Source organism: Lontra canadensis, unplaced genomic scaffold, assembly GCF_010015895.1.
Source record: "Lontra canadensis isolate GAN:19392208 unplaced genomic scaffold, GSC_riverotter_1.0 scaffold185, whole genome shotgun sequence".
Taxonomy (NCBI): Eukaryota; Metazoa; Chordata; class Mammalia; order Carnivora; family Mustelidae; genus Lontra; species Lontra canadensis.
Genome location: NW_022631179.1, coordinates 1,316,645 through 1,331,787, shown reverse-complemented (window position 1 = coordinate 1,331,787; position 15,143 = coordinate 1,316,645). Strand labels below are relative to the sequence as shown.

The window sequence follows — 15,143 nt, the reverse complement described above, 5'->3', positions numbered from 1 at the left end:
AGAAAGAAAGAAAGAAAGAAAGAAAGAAAGAAAGAAAGAAAGAAAGAGAGAGAGAGGGAGAGGGAGGGAGGGAGGGAGGGAGGGAGGAAGGAGGAAGGAGGAAGGGAGGAAGGGAGGAAGGGAGGAGGGGAGAGGAGAGGAGAGGAGAGGAGAGGAGAGGAGAGGAGAGGAAAGGAAAAGAAAGGAAAGGAAAAGAGAGAGAAACCTTCTCTAGAATTTATACATAATAGGCATAGGTCTCCCTTTAAGTCCACCTTCTGTTCCCAGTGAAAATGTACAAGTGTAGCTTTTTCCGGATATAACTAATCAGTCAATGATTCCTCAGGATTGACACTCACCCCCTTTTTAAAGGCAGATCTCTGGTGGGAGGATAAAGGAAGTGGGCCAGATAGGTTGGGGAATCATCTGTGGAGAGCACAGGGAGGGGGCGGATGACTGTTGGAGGCTCAGGGAGGTTGGAAGCAGAATTAGATTTGGCCTCCAGGAAAGAGAAGTTTCCCATACCTGGGTCTCCTAAGATGCTGCAAGTCTCAAGAAATTGTGACTGCCCTTGTCTCATCTTTGGTGCGGATTCCTGGGACAGAGATCAAAAAGCAAATATAAAGAACAAGAACAAACTTCAGTGAATACTTGGACATTCCCATGGTACGTTCCCATAATCAAATCTCATCCATTCATTTTTTTTAACAAATATATACCCACCACATACTGGAAACTATTATAGATAGTAGTGATTTTAAAAATTATTTTTATGCCGTACTAATCATATCATAATGTACAATCGTATGAACAAGGGGCATAAAAATGGTTATAATGAAGAGATCAGAATTTATAATTCCAGGAGTGACATTTGAGCCAGACCTTAAAGGAGAACCAGAATCTGCTGAACTGATAAGCTGATGGTGGCCAGGGGGGCTAGCTAATCATGCATATTGATGATCTGCTTTTTCCCTTACTCGCACAGCTAGACTACATTTCCCAGCCTCCCTTGCAATCAAGTGTGGCCTTGTGACTGAGGTCCAGCCAATAGAATGAGAGTGAAAGGGATATACATCATTCAGTCCTGACCATAAAAATCTCCTTGGTGTGCTTCTTGGGGTGCCTGAGTGGCTCAGTGGGTTAAAGCCTCTGCCTTCAGCTCAGGTCATGATCTCAGGGTCCTGCGATCGAGGCCCACATCGGGCTCTCTGCTCGGCGGGGAGCCTGCTTCTCTCTCTCTCTGCCTGCCTCTCTGCCTACTTGGGATCTCTGTCTGTCAAATAAATAAATAAATAATCTTAAAAAAAAAAATCTCCTTGGTGTGCTCCTCAATGCTCTTTTCTCTCTTCATGAAGTAGAATGGAGGTGACCCCCCAGGGCCACCCTGGAAGCTATATACCAAACATGGCAGATCCTCAACCAGTCTAGGTTCCCAAAACACTGGTCACAGACATGTTCAGCCATACCATGCTGTTAGGTGAGCCAAAACAAGCTTCTCTTACATCTATGCAACATGCATTTGTCTATTCAATGTGGTGGTTGGCCTTCGTTATGAATAAAGTGTTGAAAGCACAGCACATGAAAAGCCACCCAGGTGCTAAGGTAGAGGGCACATTCGAGGAAGTTCAGGAGAGGCCAAAATGAAACTGGAAAGATAGCAGAGTAAGTACGACATGCTAAGTTTTGACTTCTTCCCACAGGCCAGTGTTTTTGAACCAGTAGTGATATTTTGCCCATCACCCCCATCCTACAAGGAATATTTGCCAATGTCTGGAGCCATGTTTTGGTTGTTACCCTAAGCAGGGTGCTGCTGCTGACATCTATAGTCCTACAAATCGAAGAATTATCTGGGCCAAATGTCAGCAGTACTGAGATGGAGAGATCTGCTATAGTCAGTGGGACATGGGCAACAATTCTTAAAAGAAGAGTGTTCCAATCATATTTGTGTTTTGGATAGTTAATTCTAAAAATAGCATTGAAGATTCATGGGAGAGGAGAGAGACAGGAGATGAGAAAAATAATTTCATCCTTTGTTTATCAAGTACCTATTATGTGTCAGTCACAGGGTACAAAGATGATAAACAATAGTCTAGCAAGGGAAATAGTAATGACTTTTACAGGACTTGAGAAACTTGAACTCTAGCCTCAGGTCTATCTCCAGCAGGCATCAGCTTCTCTGGGACTTTATTACTAGTTAGGAGCCTTCTAAAATAAAGCAAGAGAAGATTCCAAGCCAGATCAGTAGGTAAAGAAGTGACAAAGAGGAACCTATATGAGAAATGTGGTGAAAATGAAATAAACATGACCCAGTCTGAGAGTGGCTGGAGAAGTAGAGAGAAGTGAAAGCCATCTCTGAGATCTATATCCTGGCAGCAGAATGGAGAGTAATGCTAACAACAAAATGGAAGATTAAGAGCTGACTCAAAATAAATAAATAAATAAATAAAATCAGAGCTGACTCAGAGGACTGTAATATGCGTTTTTCTTTTTGAGATCTGTCGAAGTCTGAGATTCCTATAGGACAGGTACAAACATCTCACATAAGAAATATTAACTTTTTTAAAGATTTTATTCATTTATTTGTGAGAGAGAGAGAGAGAGCACGGGCAGAGTGGAGGAGCAGAGGGAGAGGGACAAGTGGGCTCCCTGCTGAGCAGGGAGCCCCATGCGGGGCTCAATCCCAGGACCCTGGGATCATGACCTAGCCGAAGGCAGACACATAACCATTGAGACACCCAGGTTCCCCAAGAAATGCTAATTTCTTTTTAGAGGTGCCTGTGTGGTTCAATCAGTCGAGTGTCCAACTTTTGACTTTAGCTCAAGTCATGATCTCAGGGTCGTGATCTTGGGGCTGTGAGACTGAGCCCCACGTCAGGCTCCAAACTGAGCGGGGAGTCTGCTTGTGATTCTCTCTCTCTCCCTCTCCTTCTACCCCTCCCCACCCCACTCACCTGCTCTCTCTTTCTCTAAAATGAATAAAGACAATCTTAAAAAAAAAAAAAAGTACTAATGTCCAATAAACATTTAAAAAGATGTTTTACTTTGCTAACAATCACAGAGAAGGATATTGAATCCAAATGCTCTTTTGTACCTTTCAGAGTGGCAAAAAAAAATTTAATTATTACTATCTAATATTAGCCCTGATATGATAAAACAGGAAGTCTCATGCCCTGTGGATGGACAAGAAAATTTATAAAATCTTTAATGAGAAAACTGATTATTGGCAATTGAAAAATAACAAATATATATGCACATATATTTATATATACATATATATACATATACGTTGGAATCCAGCAATTTCAATTCTAGGAATAAATCCCAAGAAAATAATCAAATAAATATTTTCCTGAAAGTATGCATATCCCAAGCATTTAATATAATATTGTTTATATTACATTGAAACAAATGTCCATAAATAGGGGACTGGTTAAATAAATTACAGTACTTTTTGAACTAATAGAAAACTAGGCAGTCACTAGAAAGAACATTTATTGAATGGAAAGATATTCACAATATTGACAATATTAATAACTTGACAATATTAGAGTGACCAAGCTCAGGTTGGTAGGATTATATAACTATATGTTTTTATCTTTTCCGTTTTTATCTTCCCCTTATTTTTTAAGTAATAATTATATAATAGGAATAATTAAAATTCAATTGGTAGATAACCAAGGGCCATAATGGGTGTCGCTGGATGATGGACTCGTATGTGATCTTCCACTTCCTGATGAAAGAACGAACATGTGTGAGATTTTCACTTTTTAGTTACACAGTTTGTCTGATGATTTTTATGAGCATTTTTTTCTTCATTACAGCAGAAATAATGCAGATCCTTAAAAATGTTCATAAGAACCCCAGTCCCCCAAAGAGAAACAAAACTGAAAGATCATGGCCTATCTAGTCCTTTGTGTTCAAAGAAATGGTGACCAAATGGGCCAGATCCCCCGCGATAGACCTGGGGTCGCCTGCTGTCCTGACATTTACTACAGCTGTCCACCTCCACTCTCAAGTGTCCTGGTTGGAGGATTAGTTATATGACATTCTAGTCCAGGAAGAAACCTACAAATGTATCATCGCCTAATTTTTATTCTTACAAGCAGTTTTTTCTGGTCTCCCAGATGTTTGGTTTGCATCCCCAGAGCTCTCAACCTTGTACTCTAATCATTTCACATACTATTTATAGAGAAAGAGAACGAGCTAAACTATCTTGCCCCTTTGATTCCCTCCAGCCAGCAGCTACAGTAATTTATCTTAGCCTTTTCTGAAGACTAAACTGTATCATTTAAGGCTTTCATCTAAATTCTGTTATTTTGACTTTTTGACTCCCTTTGCAACCTCTAATATATAAAGTAACAACAATTTCTACAATGAACAACTGTGTTTGTTCATCAGAAAGTCTTTCTGTTCCCCAGACTTCTTTCCTGTTTCCTAAAGGTTATGCATGTGAAAATTTGATCAACGGCCTGGCACGGTCTGAGTTTAATGGGAGCATTTAAACCTACTTTCCCTGCAAAGCTTATCAGTTAGTTACTTAACCTTTGTGAATAGGTTAAATATTTTCCACAGTATTTATATAAATATGATACCTGGTTTCAAGTTAAACCTAATAAAAAGGAAGTTATTCTTTGCTTAAATTCCTCCTATTTCTTTTCGTTTTTATCTTCCCCTTCTTCATGACTACTTGATGAAGAAAGAAATTCACAAGGCAGATGTGGGAATGTCATTTTATAAATGCAACATTCAGCCAGCGTACTGTTGTTGTCCTTGTTTTAAGTAAAGAAAAGGTAACTATTCCTCCAGGATGTATGCTTTGGCCATGAAATTGAGGTCTCAAGTCAAGTCAAAGGGCTATGTTGAGTTTAAAAAAAAAAAAAAATCTTGGAAATAAAACAATCTATGTGTTGAATTCAGAGTGATGATGCAGAGGCTTGCATGATACACAGAAAGCATCCCCATGTGTTCTCAGTTCTTTACAAAGCATTCCTTGTTTCCATATTTCCCAAAGGCTCTGAGCACACACACACTACCTCTCTCTGCCAATGGAGAAACGCTCACGAAGTGCTTCATTCATTCCCACATGCTATATTTATTCATTTTTCCAACAAAAAGTGGCATATTAAATATGTATTCCTGGAAATTCCTGAAATCCATTCATTAGGCTTTCAGCTAGTTTCTCATCCACCTTCACTTCCCAGGAGCCAACCCCAGCAAACCCCAGTACCCGGTCACTCAGCAGTCTAATGCCTTAGGGTGGAGCAGCCAGGCGAGAAAACCATCCTTAGGCCAAGTGCACGTGATGGTAAGTAATCAGCTAGCCCTGTCACCTTGTAACTCTCAGTAAAACCCAATCACCTAACTGTGACGCCACCCAAATTATTAGCCTTCGTCTGGGGGCCCTACGCCTCACGCCTTCTATTTCCTTCCCTGAATTCGTACAGGAAAAGAATTAGACCAATATATGACTGACCCACTCTCGTGATCAGGGACAGACCCTGAAACGTACGTGAGTGGGAGGGAGAAGCTTCAGGCAAGTCTGAGGTTGGCCACCTGACCTTCATCCATTTTATGAAGCCCTTGACACGGGCCCTTGACCTTCAGAGGGGATGCAGCAAAGACACTGACAGCTCCAACCTCACACCCAGCATGCTTGACCTTTTTCAGGAAATGGGAAAACAAACTTCCCTGGAAATGCATCTGAAATTGTGCAGTTTTCAACAGAACTAGAACAAAAGAAAAAAGTGTTTAGGGGCACCTGGCTGACTCAGTTGGTTAAGTGGCCGACCCTTGATTTTCTTTGGTGGGGTTTTTTAATAATTTTAATAATTTAAAATTTTAATTATTTTTTTATTTTTTAAGTAATCTCTATACCCAATGTGGGACTCAAACTTACAACCCCAAGATTAAGAGTCACATGCTCTACCCACTGAGCCAGTCAGGCACCCTGATTACTACAACTTTGTAGCTTATCTTGAAATCTGAGATTGTGCTACTTCCAGTTTTTTCCTTCTCAAGATTGCTTTGGCTATATGGGGTCTTGTGGTTCCATACAAATTTTAGGATTATTTGTTGTAGTCTGTGAAAAATGTTGTTGGTGTTTTGATAAGGATTGCAGAAAGAGTAATCATAATAAAGACTTTTAAAACTAGAATAGCTATCAGAGAGAGTGGGGTCTCATATATGATTCGTAAATGACCAGACATAGAAAGATATAAATAAATTATAAATATAAAAATATATATAAACATATAAAAAAATATAAATAAATACAGAGGGAAAGTCTGAGAACTCAAGCTCTGAAAAAAAGCTCATTCTCTTGGTCAATTATAATAATAGCAACAATATAACAAATATTTACTGAGTTCACACCATATGCTGGGCTCTATTCTAGAAGCTCCCGTTGTTTAACTCATTTAATCCTCAAAACAACTGGATAAGGTCAGTTACAGTGAATACTCCCACTACACAGATGAGAAAACCGAGGCCCAGAGAGGTCTACTTACTCCCCAAGTTCCACAGCTTGTAAGTGATTGAACCAAGTTCCAACCCAAGCACTCTGTTTCTAGACCCAGTGACTCAATCCTAAACCAGGACCCCACCTACATTTCAAAAGATTACAGGCAAAAATTCAGGGCATGAGTTCAGTGTTGCCTGAAAATAAAATACCTTTTAATTTGGGTGGCTCTGATCATGTCGTTTGGTTACGACTTTTACATACTACTTTCCTGCGTAGTCTGTATTTCACACACGGCTTCTGGCCACTTCTGCAACTAGGAGGCAGCTGGAAAAAGAACTAACACCAGCCGAACCCTCATTCCGGATTAGGATTGTTGCGTTTCATCTTGCCTTGATGCTAGTGAGGAAGAGGGTGCTCCGAGGAGATAAGCAACTGTCCTGATAGAAGGGCTCCAGGAACAGGGTGTGACCCCAGCGATTTCTCTCCCGTCCATGCTGGGGAGACGACTGAGAAGAGAAGTGAAACTAGGAGGCCCAGAGCCCCATGTGGGCTCCATGCAAGGCTGGCAGGGCCCTGTTGTGACTTTCGTGGGCCCTGGTGTTTTTGCCTTTGCGGGTTTCTTCTTCAATCAATCAATTAATCAAAATTATCATCTATGAGTGCATCGGTATAAGGGCAAATATATTAGTATTACATATTAAAACATTTTTCAAAGATTTTATTTATTTGTTTGTCAGAGACAAAGAGCACAAGCAGGCAGGGTGGCAGGCAGAGGCAGAGAGAGAAGCAAGTTCCCCACTGAACAAGGAGACCAATGTGAGACTCGTACCCAGGACCCTGAGATCATGACCTGAGCCAAAGGCAGCTGCTTAACCAACTGAGCCACACAGCTGCCCCTAAAACATTTTTTTTTTTTAATCTAGAAGTTCATTTTTCGTCTTCTGATCTTAAAAGAAATTGCAACATTGTTTCAGCCCCTGAAAGTCTCCTGGGCCTGGGGCACTATGCCTCCTGCGAAGTGCCAGCCTTGGTTGCTCCTTACCCAAAGGGGAGCTTAATCCCAGAAACAGTGGAGATCCTGAATTACACTCCTTGGGAGGGATGAGTGCTGAGAACACAAAACGGGACCAACCTAAGCATTGTGACTAATATTCGTGTGCTTGACAAAACCTTTGATGATGCCTAAAGAAAATGCATCTGTATGCGTGGTGATCCAAACCGGTGACAAATGCCGCGATAAGTACAGTTGAATGCCGGGGCCATCATCCAGCCTTGGGTAACTACATCAATCTCTCTAAGCCTGTTTCCTCATTTGTAAAATGATAGGATAAAAGTCTGTAACTCAGGGGCGCCTGGGTGGCTCAGTTGGTTGGGCATCTGCCTTTGGCTCAGGTCGTGATCTTGGGGTCCTGGGATGGAGCCCTGCACTGAGCTCCCTGCTCAGCGGGAAGTCTGCTTCTCCCTGTCCCTCTGCTTCATGTCCCCGTTCATGCTTGCTCTCACTCTCTCTCACATAAGTAAATAAAATCTTTTTTTTTTTTTTTTAAAGAGGGCTGCTTTGAGGGCCGTATAAAGTACATGAAGGAAGAGCTTAGCACAGTATCTGGCCTATGGTAAACACTGGATAAATGTCGCCGAAAGCGCTTATGGCCACCATCATCATTGCTGTCACCGCAGGGCCCCTGAGGACCACAGAACAGAATGTTCCTATTTGGAACTTACATGGCTAGGTAAGAGGTCACTCACCCTATCTGTACCATCTCGGGTGAAGAGTTTAAAGTCCAGATTGGAATATCTGACTTCCGTGCTTGGAGAGATTCATAAAATGATCCCGATAATCAAGTACATAAACAAGAAGGAAAATAAAGACCGGCCCTGACTAAAGCAGGTATGGCAAAAGGAGGGAACATTCTAGGCCAAAAACTTTGCTACCTGTTACGTAAATGAGGGACCTCACCACCAAAACAAAGACCCATCAACAAGGATGGGGGCTGGCACTCCTCTCCCATTCAGCTGAAGGCAAATCCTTATATCCCCAAACCCCACAATGAATTGTTACACTGGGGAAACAGCAGAAAAAAGGAAAGTAGAAAATCTTTCTTCTGTGGTCATCTATATTTGAAGCATTCGAAAACACACACTGATCAAGACGTTTAAGCCACTTATTAGAGATGTAATTCAAGAAATTGCAATAAAGCATTTTAGGAGGAAACAGAGGTAAAAGGGTCATGAATTCTACCCTGGGAATGGCAGGAAAATCTTGAAAAAAGTATCCATGTCCTAGGGGGAGAAAGATAACCCCGAAGAGATGAAAGAGGCAGTTACAGAGAAACAGGAACGGACAGATAAGGGAAGAAGAGATGGTCCCCGGGATAAAAGGGAAACGGGTCAATAAACAGCAGCAGAAATCTAAGTGACAGAAAACATGCAATGAGCATGTACACAAACGGTCTGTTGGGAGGCGGCCCCGTTCCCACAAGAAGGGACGATGTAATCAGCACCCGGAGAAGGAAAAGACGGGACTTAAACCCTCTTCAGGGTCCCTTTGCTCCGGCCCGATCTTTTACACCTGAAACAGGAAACTCTTCTTGGCCCTGAACAAAAGAGTTGGGGAGAAAATCCCAACACTTGAGCTGCAGTCCAGGCAATTAGAATGAAGTTGGAATAAATGCCCAAATGTGGTGCCTGCCAGACACAGTAAGAGAATTCTGTGGAAAAGCTTATTTCAAAGAGAAAACGAGCGTCTTTGATCCCAAAGGAAAGGAGAGTCAGCATAACCCAGTATGAGTCTGAGCAGGAGGCGGGAGACCTGAACCAGCCCCCCACCATGTTCCTGGGGCTACTAGGAAAAGGGGGCTCCTGCTCAGAGGGCTTGCACTGTCCCCCAGGGTGAAGCTGTGCCCAAACAGAGGGGGCCGAAGCTCATGACAACACTTGTCCCCCTCACTCCCAGTGGACAAGAAGAGTGTCCCAAGAAGCTTGTGAGAAGGAGGGAGAGAGAAAGGTAACACCACATCTGGTCATTCTTGCATATCTGCAAGGGACCCGGCTGCCAAGAAGTGACGTCACCACCCTGGTCCTGGCCCTCATTATTTCTCCCTGGACTATCATGATGACCCTCCTTAGAGGTCTTCTTGGACCTATCCCCTCCCACCCAGCTCTCCCTACAGCCCCCAGTCTCTCTGTCACCAGAGTTCTCTTTCCAAAGCTCAGATCTGATCACGTCATTTCCGGCCTGGAAGTCTCCAATGGCCAGGCAATCTGGTGCAGCCACGGGGAAGACAGCATGGAGGTTCCTCATAATATTAAAAATAGAATTATCCTGGGACACCTGGGTGGCTCAGTGGTTAAGCATCGGCCTTTAGGGTCCTGGGATCAAGTCCTATGTCGGACTCCCTCCTCAGCAGGAGCCTGCATCTCCCTCTGCCTCTGCCCTTCCCTTCCTATGAGCCCATAATCACACTACTGCACAAGAAAATGAAAACACTAATTTGGAAAGATATATACACCCTTATGTCTACTGCAGCATGCCTGACAATAGTCAAGTTCGGGAAGCAGTCCCAGGGTCCGCTGATAGGTGAATGGATAAAGAAGATGTGGTGTGTATAAGCATGTATATATGTGATGCAATATTTCTCAGCCATAAAAAAAGCATGAAACCTTGCCATTTGCAACAGCATGGATGGATCTAGAGATTAGTAATACACTAGGTGAACTAAGTCAGAGAAAGACGAATACTGTACGATTTCACTCATGCATGGAATTTAAGAAAAAAACAAATGAACAAAGGAAAAACAAGAGACAACACCCCCCAAAAAAAGAAACGGAAAAGAAAAAACCCAGACTCCTAACTACAGAGAATGAACCCATGGTTCCCAGAGGGAAGTGGGTAGGGGGTGGGAGAAATGGGTGATGGGGGTTAAAAGTACACTCATCATCCCATCATGTTCGACGCTGCGTCATATCCAGAATGGCTGAATCACTCTACGGTACGTCTGAAACTGATATAACACTGTATGTTAATTACACTTCAATTTTTTTAAGAGTAGGGAAAAAAGTCTCCGATGGCTTTTCATTGCCTACACAGGTTAGCAAACTATGACCTGTGAGCTAAATTCGGCTTGCAAGGTACGAATGGCTTTTGCATGGGGGCGCCTGGGCTGCTCAGTTGGTTAAGCCTCAGCCTCTTGATCTCAGCTCAGGTTGTAAGTTCAAGCCCCGCTTTTGGACCTATGCTGGGCATGAAACCCACTTAAAAAAAAAAAAAAAAGAAGGGAATGGTTTTTCATGTTTCATGAGCTGTACAAGAATACATCAGGAATACGGGTACACAGAGATAACGTATTGACTGCCAAGCCTAAAACATTTGGTGTATGGCCCTTTACAGAAAGTTTGGGCTTACATTTCTGTAAAGAAAAAAAAAAAAACCCACCCAGATACAGGACCTTTCCTGATCTTGCCCCTCTACTTCTCAACTTCCTCGTCCACTTTCCTCCTTGTTCTTTCTGCTCTGCAACTACAGAGCCGCCCACGGAGCCCACGATCCGCCAGGTGTCCTCATGCTGGTCTGCTCCCCTGTCCTGGGACGTCAGCTCCCGACGCACACGAACGCATCTGTCACACTTCATTCGCAGCCCCGTGCACCCCATGAGACCAGCCGTTTACTTACTGGGAACTCGGCCTCTCGCCCCAGGCCACCTTATCCACCCCTCTCAACAGCAGTCTGGTGCTGGGAGCTCCTTCAGAGCAGGCCACCCTCCTCAGCTCTGCGGCCCGCCCAATGCCTGGCACGCTGTCCCCGCGCAGGGAGTCCTCACTGTGCTTCATGGGCTGCACTTGGCACTGACCATGAGCTCATCTCATCCATATCCATCTGTTTCCTCAGCTTTCAAAGGAGAAGTCTGAACACGATGGTTGCAAAGTCGTCCTGCCTCTGAAATGGCAATACTGCCCGAGAAACAGATCTTCCAATGGAAAGGCAACTAGAAAAAATGTCTTGCCTACGACTCCTCAAAGAATTTTGGGAAAAGCGGTGCTATCCGCCAGAGCTCAGGAGAGGGTTTTCTTTGCCTTCTAATGAATCTTGGCAAAGAGCCTCTTTCAAGAGAAGTTGGGCTGAAGGCCCCAAGAGCCCTGCCTTCACAGAGGGTCTGTGCGGTGGAGAGCAGCCGCGTAACCAAACCCAGGTCTCTGCCCCATGTGTAGCAAAGCCGGTCCCACACCTGTCAGCCACTGGACATCAGGCTGATAGCAAGGAGTTTATTCTAGGGGCAGCCAAACGGGGAGACTGGAGGGCAAGCCTCTGATCCGCCGCCCGGCAGGGGGAGATGACAAGATTTTTATGATCCTAGGGGTTGAGATTACAAACATGGTGAAAATGGAGGGGATATATGGCGATTCATGAGGAACACATGTAACAGACATCCCGCGTTCATTTCGGGCGGAGACCGACATCACACTGAGGCTCAATTCATCCCCTGAGCCGGGAGATTATTTCGGGACGGGGAGAAGGGGCTACTGGCGAGCTCAGAGAGCCAGTATAAACCAGATCGGGTCGTGGGCTCCTTATCTCTGGGGAGGAATGCAAGGCCCTCCTCGCTGCTTTAGAGGCCAGAACCCTATCAGTTGACCTTGAGTCCAGGCTTCTGCAGAGACAGCTAGTGGACTTGTTAGTGGGCTCTGAAAAAAGACACACAATAGCGGACTGGGGAGAAACAGTTCTCCGAAAAACAAGCTTTAAAGTCTCTTCTAGTTTCAACCTCCTTAACCCTGTGGGGCACGGTTTCAGTTGTCTCTCACCTGGAGTCCTGAAGGGGAAAGGCAAGTCAATATTCAGTTATCCTTGGTACTGAACACCAGTTCAAGGATTATCATTAAACTGGGTTTTTCTACCCTTCTTTTGTTTTCGCTCTTATTTTTTTTTAAGCCTTTATTTATTTATTTATTTATTTAAGAGCGAAAGAGCGCGAGCTTGGGGGGAATGCCAGAGAGAGAGGGAGAAGCAGACTCCCCGCTGAGCAGGGAGCCCAACACGGGACTCAAACCCATGACCTCGGTATCATGACCCAAGCTGAAGGCAGACACTTAACCATCTGAGCCACCCAGATGCCCCTAGTTTCTCTCTTATTATCATAAGTTAGTAACCAAAAGGTAAAACCAACAAGGACCTGCCAATCAAAAGACTTGTGAAGGTTTGGTAAGAAAGAGACCAGAACCAGGGTTTAATTTGTATAGAATAGGAGCCTATTCTATTTAAAAAGTAAAAAGTTACAAAAGGCAAATTTTCTTCCCATTCATGACCCCCATTCAGCCCCAAATTCTCTGTTCCCAGATTCCCAGGTGTCTTTTCAGAGACACCTGGGAATATATATACATATATATGTATATATTCATATGTATATAGACTTTCTCTGAAAAGACACTTGGGAATACAGATATACATATATATATATATATATATATATATGTATGCACACACACACACACACACACACACACACACATAGATTAGATACCTATCCCATTTTTTTAAACACAAATGGTAGCGTTCCATTCATGCCATTATGTACCTTGCTATGCTTGCCTAAAAGTATGTTCTAGTTTGTAAGACTAAGTAATAGCCCCCCAAAGATGCCCACATTTCCAGACCCAGTAAACTTTACTTGGCATGATCGAATATGGGATATGACCGAATGAGGGATCCTGAGGAGAGATCATTCTGGATTAGTCTGGATTATCCGGGCAGCCCAACGCAGGAGGGAGGCAGAGAAAAAGATCAGAGGATGGAAGTGAAGGTCAGAAGGTCAAAGATTTGAAGATAAAGGAAGAAGTTATGGGCCAAGGAACACAGGCAGTTCTAAAAGCTAAAAAGACAAAGAAAAGGGTTCTTCCCTGGAGGCTCCATAAGGAATTAAGAAACACCTTGACTCTGGCCCAGTAAAACCGATTCTAGAGTTCTAACCTCTGTATATGGATTATAATAAAGTTGTTTTAAGCTACCAAGTTTGTGGTCCTTCGTTACTGCAATAATAGGAAACTAATACCCCTAGGGATTACTGTATACCTACAGATCCATTGCCGGGCTTTTTACTGGCCATATAGCATTCATGTGTACGACCAAGACACAATTCATGAGCAATGAGGTTGTTTCTGTGTTTTACCATTATAAATAATGCTGTAAGGAATGTCCTATATATAAAATGTACACATCCAGGTGAGCATATTTGTAAGAAAAAGTGAAATTGCTGAATTGCTTTTTTTTTTTTTTTTTTTGAAGGTAATTCTATGCTCAGTATTGGGGCTTGAACTCACAATCAAGAATCACATGCTTCACCAGCTGAGCCAGCCAGGTGCCCCTAAATTGTAATAAATATGGTCAAATAGCCTTAAATTATGCTTTATTTTTTTGCATGTTCCAAGAAAACATTTTTTATGGAAATTTGAGTTTCATATAATTTTCACATGCCTCAAAATATATTTTTTTTCTTTTTCTCCATCCGTTAAAAATTTTAGTCTCAGCTCTGGGGCTGTATAAATCAGGTGATAAGCCAGATTTCGCCTACTAGCTAAAGTTTGTCAAGTCCTGGTTTAGTCTGGCTAGTCTAGTTTAACTAGAAGTTATCGATTCAGAGCTGAATTTGCACTTATCCCAACTGAAAAGTTTCATTAAAAAAAGACATGTTTTAGACTTACACAAAATGTTCTTTAAAAAAAAAAAACATTAAATCTAGTCTACGAATGCAAGTCACTCTGAAAAAAATGTTTACCAATTGGTTCGGAAAAACTTGCAATGGATTCATTTCAATTACAAAAGTCAATAAGGCAGATTCTTCTGACTCTATCTCATGTTCGGCAACATTTTGTTATATGAGACCATCTTTAAGGTTATTTAAACTTATTAACCCCCAAACCACTAAAACTTTCTGCCTCTGCTGAACTAGTAGAACCGTTGAGTGGGGTCCAGGTAGAAAGACGGGCTTGTCTGTCTCATTTTTCTAAAAGATTCAGAGATTTATAGGTTTATCATACTGTCTCTGAATTGTTTTAACCTTTGGTATATTTCCTCGTTTTTCCTGTTTCTTGAAGTCTTCCCATTTGAAGAAGCAGTCCCCTACTCCAGGCTTTCCTGACTGATGGCAGGAGAGAAATCCTTCTTATCTGCTCCGTGAGGGATCCCAAGGCTGTGCAGACCTTTTCTACAGTTACCCCTGCCTCACACCTTTTGTCCGCTGTTGGGAAGGAATGCTCAAGATTGCATGTTCTTAAGTGCTCGGCTCTGTGAGCTTCTTCCCAATCAGACTCACTAGCATCCACAAAGGCTGGAATTCAGTGCCCTCGGGGCACACGGAGCACCAGCCACAGAGTGGGGGTGTGCAGGATGAGATGTATGCAGCACTGGGGGTGCCTGACAGCCAGCTGGGGAGAGTCACAGGCAAGGTGACCCTCCTGACTGAGTCTGCAAAGCAGTTAGTAGGATTCCAGTCCCATTGTTGCCCTCCATCTGCGAGCCGTGGCAGCCATTGCCCTGACCCCGGGGCCCCTCTCTGTGCCCCCCTCAGCATTCTGGGTGGGGAATCAAGCAGTGTCACATATGCTTGGGAAAGCCAGACACCCACTCCCACACTCTCACTTTTTCTTTCTGAAGAAATCTCTGGTGAGAAGGGCCCTCTTGGCCCTTGGCTGAGGGAGTCACAGGTGAAGTGAA

The 15,143-nt window shown here is 43.2% G+C and overlaps 1 long non-coding RNA gene across 1 annotated transcript in view; it reads right to left on the bottom strand.

Moving 5' to 3' along the window:
• The window catches only part of LOC116860856, an 11,825-nt gene extending 672 nt beyond the window's left edge, over positions 1–11,153 (bottom strand). The window contains exons 1-2 of the long non-coding RNA XR_004381354.1: positions 11,109–11,153; positions 505–574 (exon numbers count right to left, since the gene is read on the bottom strand). This is a non-coding gene — a long non-coding RNA (uncharacterized LOC116860856). The remainder of the gene's footprint in view (positions 1–504; positions 575–11,108) is intronic.
• Between the last annotated feature and the right edge of the window lie 3,990 nt (positions 11,154–15,143).